Source organism: Erythrolamprus reginae, unplaced genomic scaffold (genome assembly GCF_031021105.1).
Source record: "Erythrolamprus reginae isolate rEryReg1 unplaced genomic scaffold, rEryReg1.hap1 H_5, whole genome shotgun sequence".
In the NCBI taxonomy this organism is placed as follows: domain Eukaryota; kingdom Metazoa; phylum Chordata; class Lepidosauria; order Squamata; family Dipsadidae; genus Erythrolamprus; species Erythrolamprus reginae.
In genome coordinates, this window is record NW_027248506.1 from 1,007,501 (window position 1) to 1,017,500 (window position 10,000).

Sequence of the window (10,000 nt, forward strand, 5' to 3'; positions counted from 1 at the left end):
GAACCCTCGTCTCCAAACAAACTGGTAATTTGTACAAGTCCCTTATCAGTTCTGAGATACTTAGCTTGCAGCTGTGAGGCAATTCACAGTCCTTCTCCTTTCACAAAGTGAAACACACTTTGCTCAGGTTTAGTTTCAAAGCAGGGAAAAATCAGCACACAAAAGGTCAAAGTCAGTAAAGCAGTCACGAAACACACCGATCAGATAATCCTCCACAATGGCCAAACCCACAGGCTGCTCTTTATAGCAGCCTCACTAATGACCACAGCCCCACCCAACCACAGGTGGCCTCATTTTCTCTGATAATACTCTCTCAGTTGTTGCTGCCTATGCATCGCTCTCCACATGCGAGTTTGTATCATTAACTCTTGTTCTGAATCCAAGGAGGAGCTAGAGAATTGATCTCCTTCTGAGCTGTCTGCCCCACTCTCCTCCTCCCTGTCACTCATGTCTTCTTGGTCAGAGGAGCCTTCATCAGCAGATTCCACCGGGGGCAAAACAGGCCTGCAGCATGTGGATGTCTCCCCCACATCCACAGTCCTTGGGGCAGGAGCTGGGCCAGAGCTAACCACAACAGAAGGAAGGAAGGAAGGAAGGAAGGAAGGAAGGAAGGAAGGAAGGAAGGAAGGAAGGAATCATAGACTTGGAAGGGACCTCCAGGGTCATCGGGCCCAACCCCCTGCTCAATGCAGGATTCACTAAACCACCCCAGAAAGATGACTGTCCAGTCTTTGTTTGAAGACCTCCAGTGAAGGCGAGCCCACCACCTCCTGTGGCAAACTGTTCCACCGGTTTATCACCCTTACCGCTAGAAAGTAGAGGTACCACTGTATATTGTTGGGGAGCAGCTACGGTGCCTGACTTAAACGCAGACGACTCAGGTTGAAGCCTGTCTGGGTGCTTCGGTCACTCTTTCCCAGTCCATTCGAGCTCACAGGGTCACGGCTCTTAGCTCCCTTGAGCTCTGGAGTAATAACAGCAACCCCGGAAGCGACTAAACATCACAATCCCATTTCACGCGGTAAGAAAAGGATCCGTCTTAGAAACCGAGACAGCTTCCTTATGCGCAAACATCTGGTTCGTTTTGCATAATCCCAGCTAGACAGACAGGTTGCAAATCTTCTGTTTTCCAGGCAGGGATATTGCCAGCCCCAACTCCAGTTCCGACGCTTGAAAGATTATTATAAAGTCCCTACTGCAGGCTGGCTGGGAATCTCTTAAAAATTGAAGTTCACGAGTCTTAAAATTGCCAAGGTTGAAAAATGTTGCCCTGTAGCAATACTAGTTTTCTAGTGCAGTGTCGTTCTGGGATGGAAGTACAGTGTTCCCTCGATTTTCACAGGGGATGCGATCCGAGACCGCCCGTGAAAGTTGAATTTCCGTGAAGTAGAGATGCGGAAGTAAGTACACTATTTTTGGCTATGAACAGTATCACAAGCCTTCCCTTAACACTTTAAACCCCTAAATTGCGATTTCCCATTCCCTTAGCAACCATTTAGATTATTACTCACTGTGTTTATTTATTAAAGTTTATTAAAAAAAATATTTATTAAAGGTGGACGAATGTTTGGCGATGACATATGACGGCATCAGGCAGAAAAAAGCGTGGTATAGGGGGGGAAACCGCAAAGTATTTTTTAATTAATATTTTTGAAAAACCGTGGTATAGACTTTTCGTGAAGTTCGAACCCGTGAAAATCGAGGGAACACTGTACAATGGTACCTCTTACCTAAGAACGCCTCTACTTACGAACATTTCTAGGTAATATTTACAACAACAACAACAACAACAACAATAATAATAATAGTAATAATATATTAGATTTGCGTGGCACCCCTCTCCGAGGACTCACAGCAGCTCACAACAAGCAAAAACATCATACACAAATCCAATATTAAAACAGTTTTAAAAACCCTTATTAAAAAACAATCATACAACCCGAGCAAACCATACATAAAACAAAACAGCTAAGGGTATATTAATTTCCCCATGCCTGGTGACATAGGTGGGTTTTCAGGAGTTTACGAAAGGCAAGGAGGGTGGGGACAATCTTAATCTCCGGGGGGAGTTGATTCCAGAGGGCCGGGGCCACCACAGAGAAGGCTCTTTCCCTGGGTCCCGCTAGACGGCATTGTTTTGTCGACAGGACCAAGAGAAGGCCACCTCTGTGGGACCTAATTGGTTGTTGGGATTCGTGCGGCAGCAGGCGGTCCCGGGGGTATTCAGATAAGAACCAGGTGTTCAAGATTTTTTTGCCTCTTCTCAAGAACCATTTTCCACTTACAAACCCCAGCCTCCGAAACTGTAACCAGAAGGTAGGGAGAAGCCTTGATGGGGCCTCTCTAGGAATCCCCTGGGAGGAAACAGGGCCAAAAAAGATGGGGAGAAGCCTCCATGGGGCCTTTCTAGGAATCTCCTGGGAGGAAACAGGGCTAGAAAAGGTGGGGAGAAGTGTCCATGGGGCCTCTCTAGGAATCTCCTGAGAGGAAACTGGGCCAGAAAAGGCAGGGAGAAGCCTCCTCTTTTCTAAGAGGTCTGTAAGGGGTGTGCCTAAGTGCACCTTTGTGCCTACCATCCCTGTCCTAATGTCTTTTTATCTTTTCTATCTCTACTTTATACTTATATTATGTTAAACATACTACAATACAATACTATATTTGTATGACAAATAAATAAAATAAAATAAACAATTAAACAACCCACCTCTTTATAAATTTAAATATCCTTCAATAAAGGATATTTAAATATCCTTCAGTAAAGGATATTAAAGTATAAATTTAAATGTCCTTCAAAGCACCCAACGAAATTAAAGAAAGATAAAACAGAAATGATTTCAACCGTGTTTTGGTATACAATTGATTTAAGAAAAAAAAGGCATGTTTTTATGCCTTAAGGCCTGAGAGAGACTCCTCGGTGGCTCCTCCAACCACTCCAACAATTTCTATCGAAATCTAAATAAATTAGATTTTAGAAACATAGAAACATAGAAACATAGAAGTCTGACGGCAGAAAAAGACCTCATGGTCCATCTAGTCTGCCCTTATACTATTTTCTGTATTTTATCTTAGGATGGATATATGTTTATATATGTTAATCCAATTTAATTTTACTTTGCACCCATTAATGTCTTCATCCTGGCTCTACCCCACTCTAGAATGCTGCACACACCATTCAAAGACCTCAGCTGGAAAAGGCCCAAGATAAATAGGAATAAATTAGTTAGAAACATGAAATAAATGCTGTGATATTTACACTGAGCAAAGTGTGGAAATCAGTTACAACAAAAGAGATCTGGGCTGGTCCATTAAGAGCACTTGTTACAAGAAAGCTTTTCACGGTGTACACAACTGGAAATACCGTTTCACTGAATATTAACATTATTTTTAGGCAAATATGTTTGGGGTTGACCTATAGTATCGTGAAACTGGTCACAGTCACTATCTGACAAAGACAGGCTTCAAATACAAAAGTTGTATTGAATGCAGATGATAGGCCATAGATAACCCAAGTAGTAGATAAGCCTTTCTTTCTTTCTTTCTTTCTTTCTTTCTTTCTTTTTCTTTCTTTCTTTCTTTCTTTCTTTCTTTCTTCCAATACACAATGAGAGTTTTAGTGGGTGTATATATATATATATATATATATATGTCACATGGTTTTTTTTGCTGAATTTGAAAATTAAGGGAGACTAGGATAGATCTATTTCGGCCTTATTTTGGCCTCATCAGTTAGCCATACCCACTGGGACTTGAACCTGCAACCTTTGCCTTGTAAGGCAGAGAATTACCCTCTAGGCTACAGTATCCAATCCCTTCAGCTCTGCACCAGGGAAGAGTTACATATTTTTGTGTGGTGTATTGAAGGAACATCACAGCTCCTTATTTGCCTCTCGGCCCAACCCAGGGCCATTTCCAAGGCAGTTAATTTGATTGATAGCCGACAATTCTATATATGTATATATATAGCCGACAATTCTATATATGTATATATATATATATATATATATATATATATATATATATATATATATATATATATATATATAATAGCACAGCAAATCTGCCACCTATTTAGGCGACAAAGAATTACAGTCGAAATCCCACTGGTGGCGAAGACAAGAAAAAGGTAGTTTTACATATTTAAGCTTCATTTGGCATTAACCCCACAACATGGGAGAGCTTAGATTTGAATTGGCTTTGTTCTTTTAATAACTAACTCTTCATTTGGGAATACCCAGCCAACGTTCTGTTAACAGCAGAAATCTCTCTCTCTCTCTCTGCACATACCAGTTTGTTTCCAAACGACTTATTTGCTGCTCTAAAGGCCTTCAGAAGTTTAGAGCGAGGGACACTTCTAAAAACTGGGATGACCAGCTGGAATCACTGAACCAAATCCAAACTCGATTTTATCTGGATCGGGACAAACATACCAGACTTTAATCAAGTTTGCTCACCGGGAAAATTGGATTGCTCTGAAAAGTTGCGGCAAGGGAATTCTCCACAAGGCACATGCAACAATATCGCCAAAAAAGCCTCTAGAGTTGTTAACCTGATCCTACGCAGCTTCTGCTCAGGCAATCTCACACTGCTCACAAGAGCCTACAAAACTTTTGCCAGACCCATCCTAGACCCATCCTAGACCCATCCTAGACTACTGCTCATCTGTCTGGAACCCATACCACATCTCAGGCATCAACACCCTTGAAAATGTCCAAAGATATTTCACCAGAAGAGCCCTTCACTCCTCCACTCGAAACAGAAGACCCTACGAAAATAGACTAACAATCCTGGGCCTAGAAAGCCTAGAACTACGGCGCCTAAAACATGATTTGAGTATTGCCCACAAGATCATATGCTGCAATGTCCTACCAGTCAATGACTACTTCAGCTTCAACCGCAGCAACACAAGAGCACGAAACAAATTCAAACTTAATATTAACCGCTCCAAACTTGACTGTAAAAAATATGATTTCAACAATCGAGTTGTCGAAGCGTGGAACTCATTACTGGACTCCAAAGTGTCATCCCCAAACCCCCAACACTTTACCCTTAGATTATCTACGGTTGACCTCTCCAGGTTCCTAAGAGGTCAGTAAGGGGTGAGTACAAGTGCACTAGAGTGCCTTCCATCCCCTGTCCTATTGCTCTCCTATATCTCCTATACCTTTCTTCTATTCCTATATCTCTTCTTCTATTTTTTCATTGATATGTTCTATTCCTATATCTTCTTTTCTATTATTTCTTAGATATATTTTACTATGAGTATCTCCTCTATAACCTTCATCATGTATTTTACTATGTGTATATAGATATATACCCACTAAACCCCCCATTGGACTGACTGACTGACTGACTGACTGACTGACTGACTGACTGACTAAATAAATAAATAAATAAATAAATAAATAAATAACTTTCTCAACCAGTTGCTCTTTTTTAAAAAAAAGAGAAGCTGACTATGATTTATGGGAGTTGAAGTCCAGTAACTTCGGAGGAAATCAGGTTGGGAAGACTGCCAAAATTAGATGACTCATTGGATAAGTTTAAACGCAAAGAGTAAACAACAGTTGAAAAGCGCATTCCAAGAGACCTGCCTCTTTGTTTCTAAAAGCAAACCAAGAAATACACGACAGAGAAGCAAAAATCTGTGAAAAGTAGTGGACATTTTTTGGAATGCTTCCATTTATTGGTCAGTAAAAAAAGTGTGAGTGAATGATTGTCTCCAAAATTTGCCTCTTGCTTCATTTCATTTCATCAACAATACTTGTCCAATATGCAAAGGTGCTGCGTGAGAACGTAACGGTGCCCTCTGGTTTATTAATCAATTCAATTAAAGAGATTAGGGACCAGCCAGCCATGTTGTCTGCAAAATTTAGCTTGCTTAATTACACTAAAGTTCTCACCTCATAGATTTTACAGGCCTGTTATGTGTTGCTCAAAAGAATCAGAGGGTCTCCATCGATCAATAATGGCGATCAATCTGGATAAGGCCATACAGCCATTGATAAAGCTCTAAGATTCCATCAATCCATGGTCAAGGGAGATACAGTGGTACCTCTGCCTAAGAATGCCTCTACTTTTCTAGATACGAATCAGGTGTTTAAGATTTTTTTGCCTCTTCTCAAGAACCATTTTCCAATTACAAACCCGAGCCTCCGAAACTGTAAACAGAAAAGACAGGGAGAAGCCTCCGTGGGGCCTCTTTAGGAATCTCCTGGGAGGAAATAGGGCCGGAAAAGGTGGGGAGAAGTCTCTGTGGGGCCTCTCTAGGAATCTCCTGGGAGGAAATAGGGCCGGAAAAGGTGGGGAGAAGCCTCCGTGGGCCTCTCTAGGAATCTCCTGGGAGGGAATAGGGCCAGAAAAGGTGGGGAGAAGCCTCTGTGGGGCCTCTCTAGGAATCTCCTGGGAGGAAATAGGGACAGAAAAGGTAGGGAGAAGCCTCTGTGGGGCCTCTCTAGGAATCTCCTGGGAGGAAATAGGGCCGGAAAAGGTGGGGAGAAGCCTCTGTGGGGCCTCTCTAGGAATCTCCTGGGAGGAAACAGGGTTGTGGTTTCCCCAAAGGCACACATTATTTGCTTTTACATTGATTCCTATGGGAAAAATTGCTGCTTCTTATGAACTTTTCTACTTAAGAACCCAGTAACGGAATGACTTAAATTCATAATTAGAGGCATCACTGTATGTTTGAAATGGAGAGGACTAGGCCAATACCCAGCTTTCTCAAGAGCAACCGCCTTGTCAAAATCAATCCAAGGGCACAGCACCTAACCGGGAAGCAATGAAGAATTCCATTAAAAAAATAATAATCCAAGGGTTTGCAGGTCTCACCTACCCCAGTAGAAATCAGTGTCCACAACTCTGCCCTCACCAAAGCATTGGGTAAAAGTGCCATTTGTGGCATATTAACAAGACAGAACACTGATGACCTCCCTGAGTTCTTAGGATTGGGCGGCACAGAAGATGAATGAAATAAATAAATGAATAAATAAAATAGTGAGGTCAGCTCTTCCAAAAAACCACTCCGATGCGATCTCTCTGGAGACAAAAAGATATTGACAAAATTGAACGGGTCCAAAGACGGGCTACAAGAATGGTGGAAGGTCTTAAGCATAAAACGTATCAGGAAAGACTTCATGAACTCCATCTGTATAGTCTGGAGGACAGAAGGAAAAGGGGGGACATGATCGAAACATTTAAATATGTCAAAGGGTTAAATAAGGTTCAGGAGGGAAGTGTTTTTAATAGGAAAGTGAACACAAGAACAAGGGGGCACAATCTGAAGTTAGTTGGGGGAAAGGTCAGAAGCAACGTGAGAAAATATTATTTCACTGAAAGAGTAGTAGATGCTTGGAACAAACTTCCAGCAGACGTGGTTGGTAAATCCACAGTAACTGAATTTAAACATGCCTGGGATAAACATATATCCATTGTAAGATAAAATACAGGAAATAGTATAAGGGCAGACTAGATGGACCAGGAGGTCTTTTTCTGCCATCAGTCTTCTATGTTTCTATGTTGGTCTTAGATACTTCTCATCCAATGGCAATTGATGTTGCTATGATTGATGGGTCTTTTTCTGCTGTCAGTCTTCTATGTTTCTATGAGACTGATGGAGCAATGCTCTGTGGGTAGATGAGCCAAAGATGGATGTGTCCACTCTACATTGGCCATGAATCCCTGGAGGAAACCAAATACTGTATTCCATAAGAACTTTATACCAATTGTCCAGCATGGTGCTGTGTTTTGTGGTTCCAAAGGCTTGCTATAAGTGAAGAAAGTATAATTTCCTCCTTCCGAGAGAATATCCATCCATTTGGGGTGTTCTGGGAGGGGTAGCACCTCTGGTGTAGGGGGATGTTGTATCCTTTTATGGCAGCTCATTTCAGGGTAGGTTTTAGGGCAGCTTGTTCACCTGTCACTCAACTCTCAGCGGGTAGCTCCTAGTAACTGTAGCATGCCCAGCAAGCTGGCCAAACCAGGTTGAGAGTAGCCGTTGGGTCATTGACCTTTGGTGTAATAGGGACTTGTCTATCCCGGCAGATTCCGTCGGACTCGGTGGACAAAATCTACTAGAATAGGACAACGGCCATGAAGGTGGACTTTGCAAGCGATGTGGTACACTAAGAGCCTTGCAAGACATGAAAGACGCCGTGGTCAACCACTGTGCCCAGCCCATGTCCAACTGTCTCGACTCCTGGAGCAAGATGGAATCTGGGAAGAGAGAGTGAGGCTGACGATTCTCACTTCTCCCTCACTTTAATCCAAGTCTTGACATCTCCCACAATTCCCGTGAAGATGTCAAGGTCCTCTTTGAACACGATGGACGAACATCATCATCATCAGTTCCTTTATCATCAGGTGAAGCTGAATGACAAACGGATCATGCAGCAAGACAGTGGCCCCGAGCATAGAAGAACCTACGAGAGGAATCGCAAAGAACAAATTCAGGGATTTGAAAAGAACAAGTCAAAACCAGACCCAAGCTCATAGAAAAGCGACAAGAATTAAAAGGAGCCGTTTGCATCAGAAATCCAACAAATGTTTGCTATGGTGGAATAGAACTATAATACTTATGTAGCAATGTGACAGATTGTGTTGAAATCACTGCTGTAAAAGGTGGCACAATACTTGACCTTAAGTCAAGGGTTAGTTTTTCCTGTTGGCATATTAATGCTGGAGATCCCACGTGAACATTTGATAACTTTATTTTATTTTATTTATTTAGTTTGTCCAATACACAATGCACAACTCCTCCTCGATCCACAGCTAATATTAGAGAACCATCTTTCAGCTGTGGCGAGGGGGACGTTTGCCCAGGTTCGCCTGGTGCACCAGTTGTGGCCCTACCTGGACTGGTCACAGTCACTCATGCCTCAATCACCTCGAGGTTCGACTACTGTAATGCTCTCTACATGGGGCTACCTTTGAAAAGTGTTCGGAAACTTCAGATCGTGCAGAATGCAGCTGCGAGAGCAATCATGGGCTTCCCCAGGCATGCCCATGTTACTCCAACACTCCGCAGTCTGCATTGGTTGCCGATCGGTCTCCAGTCACAATTCAAAGTGTTGGTTATGACCTACAAAGCCCTTCATGGCATCGGACCAGAATATCTCAGAGACCGCCTTCTGCCGCACGAATCCCAGCGACCGGTTAGGTCCCACAGAGTGGATCTTCTTCAGGTCCCGTCAACAAAACAATGCCATCTGGCGGAACTTGGGGGAAGAGCCTTCTCTGTGGCGGCTCCGACTCTCCCCCCGATCCCTCTCGGCCGCTCCGTTTTATGTATGGTTTGTTTGGGTTGTATGAGTTTTAATCAAGGGTTTTTAACTGTTTTGCTTTTTTAATCATTGGATTTGTAGTTTGTATTCCTGTTGTGAGCCGCTCCGAGTTTTCGGAGAGGGCGACATACAAATCAAGTAAGTAAGTAAGTAAGTAAGTAAGTAAGTAAGTAAGTAAGTAAGTAAGTAAGTAAGTAAGTGAATAAGTAAGTAAGTAATTAAGTAATTAAGTGCGTAAGTAAGTAAGTAAGTAAATAAATAAGTAAATAAGTAAATAAGTAAATAAGTAAATAAGTAAATAAGTAAATAAGTAAATAAGTAAATAAGTAAATAAGTAAATAAGTAAATAAGTAAATAAGTAAACAAACAAACAAACAAACAAACAAACACATCCTCAATGAAATTGAGTTTGACACCCCTGATCTAATCCATTCCAAGATAATATCAAGAAAAATGCCCGTATATACATGCCTCATAAAGTATTCTGAAGCTGAGCTTTAATTCACGATGTTAAAGCTATCAAAAGCAACACTAACAAGGAATTGACAGATATTTTTTTTATGATTTGTGAACCCAGCCAATTATGGTTTGCTTAACCACAGTCGAAGGAAGCCACGGTTTCAGTGAGACACAGAGAGGAAGGAGTTAACCTCATTCCACGGACTTATTTATTTTTGTTTTTTTCAAGTACCTATTGACGCTAGACAAATATATAACAATATTTC

The 10,000-nt window shown here is 41.9% G+C and overlaps 1 long non-coding RNA gene across 1 annotated transcript in view; it reads right to left on the reverse strand.

Moving 5' to 3' along the window:
• Nucleotides 1-7,220: 7,220 nt before the first annotated feature.
• The window catches only part of LOC139155724 (uncharacterized), a 6,684-nt gene continuing 3,904 nt past the window's right edge, over nucleotides 7,221-10,000 (reverse strand). Inside the window, exon 2 of the long non-coding RNA XR_011557113.1 lies at nucleotides 7,221-8,414. This is a non-coding gene — a long non-coding RNA (uncharacterized lncRNA). The remainder of the gene's footprint in view (nucleotides 8,415-10,000) is intronic.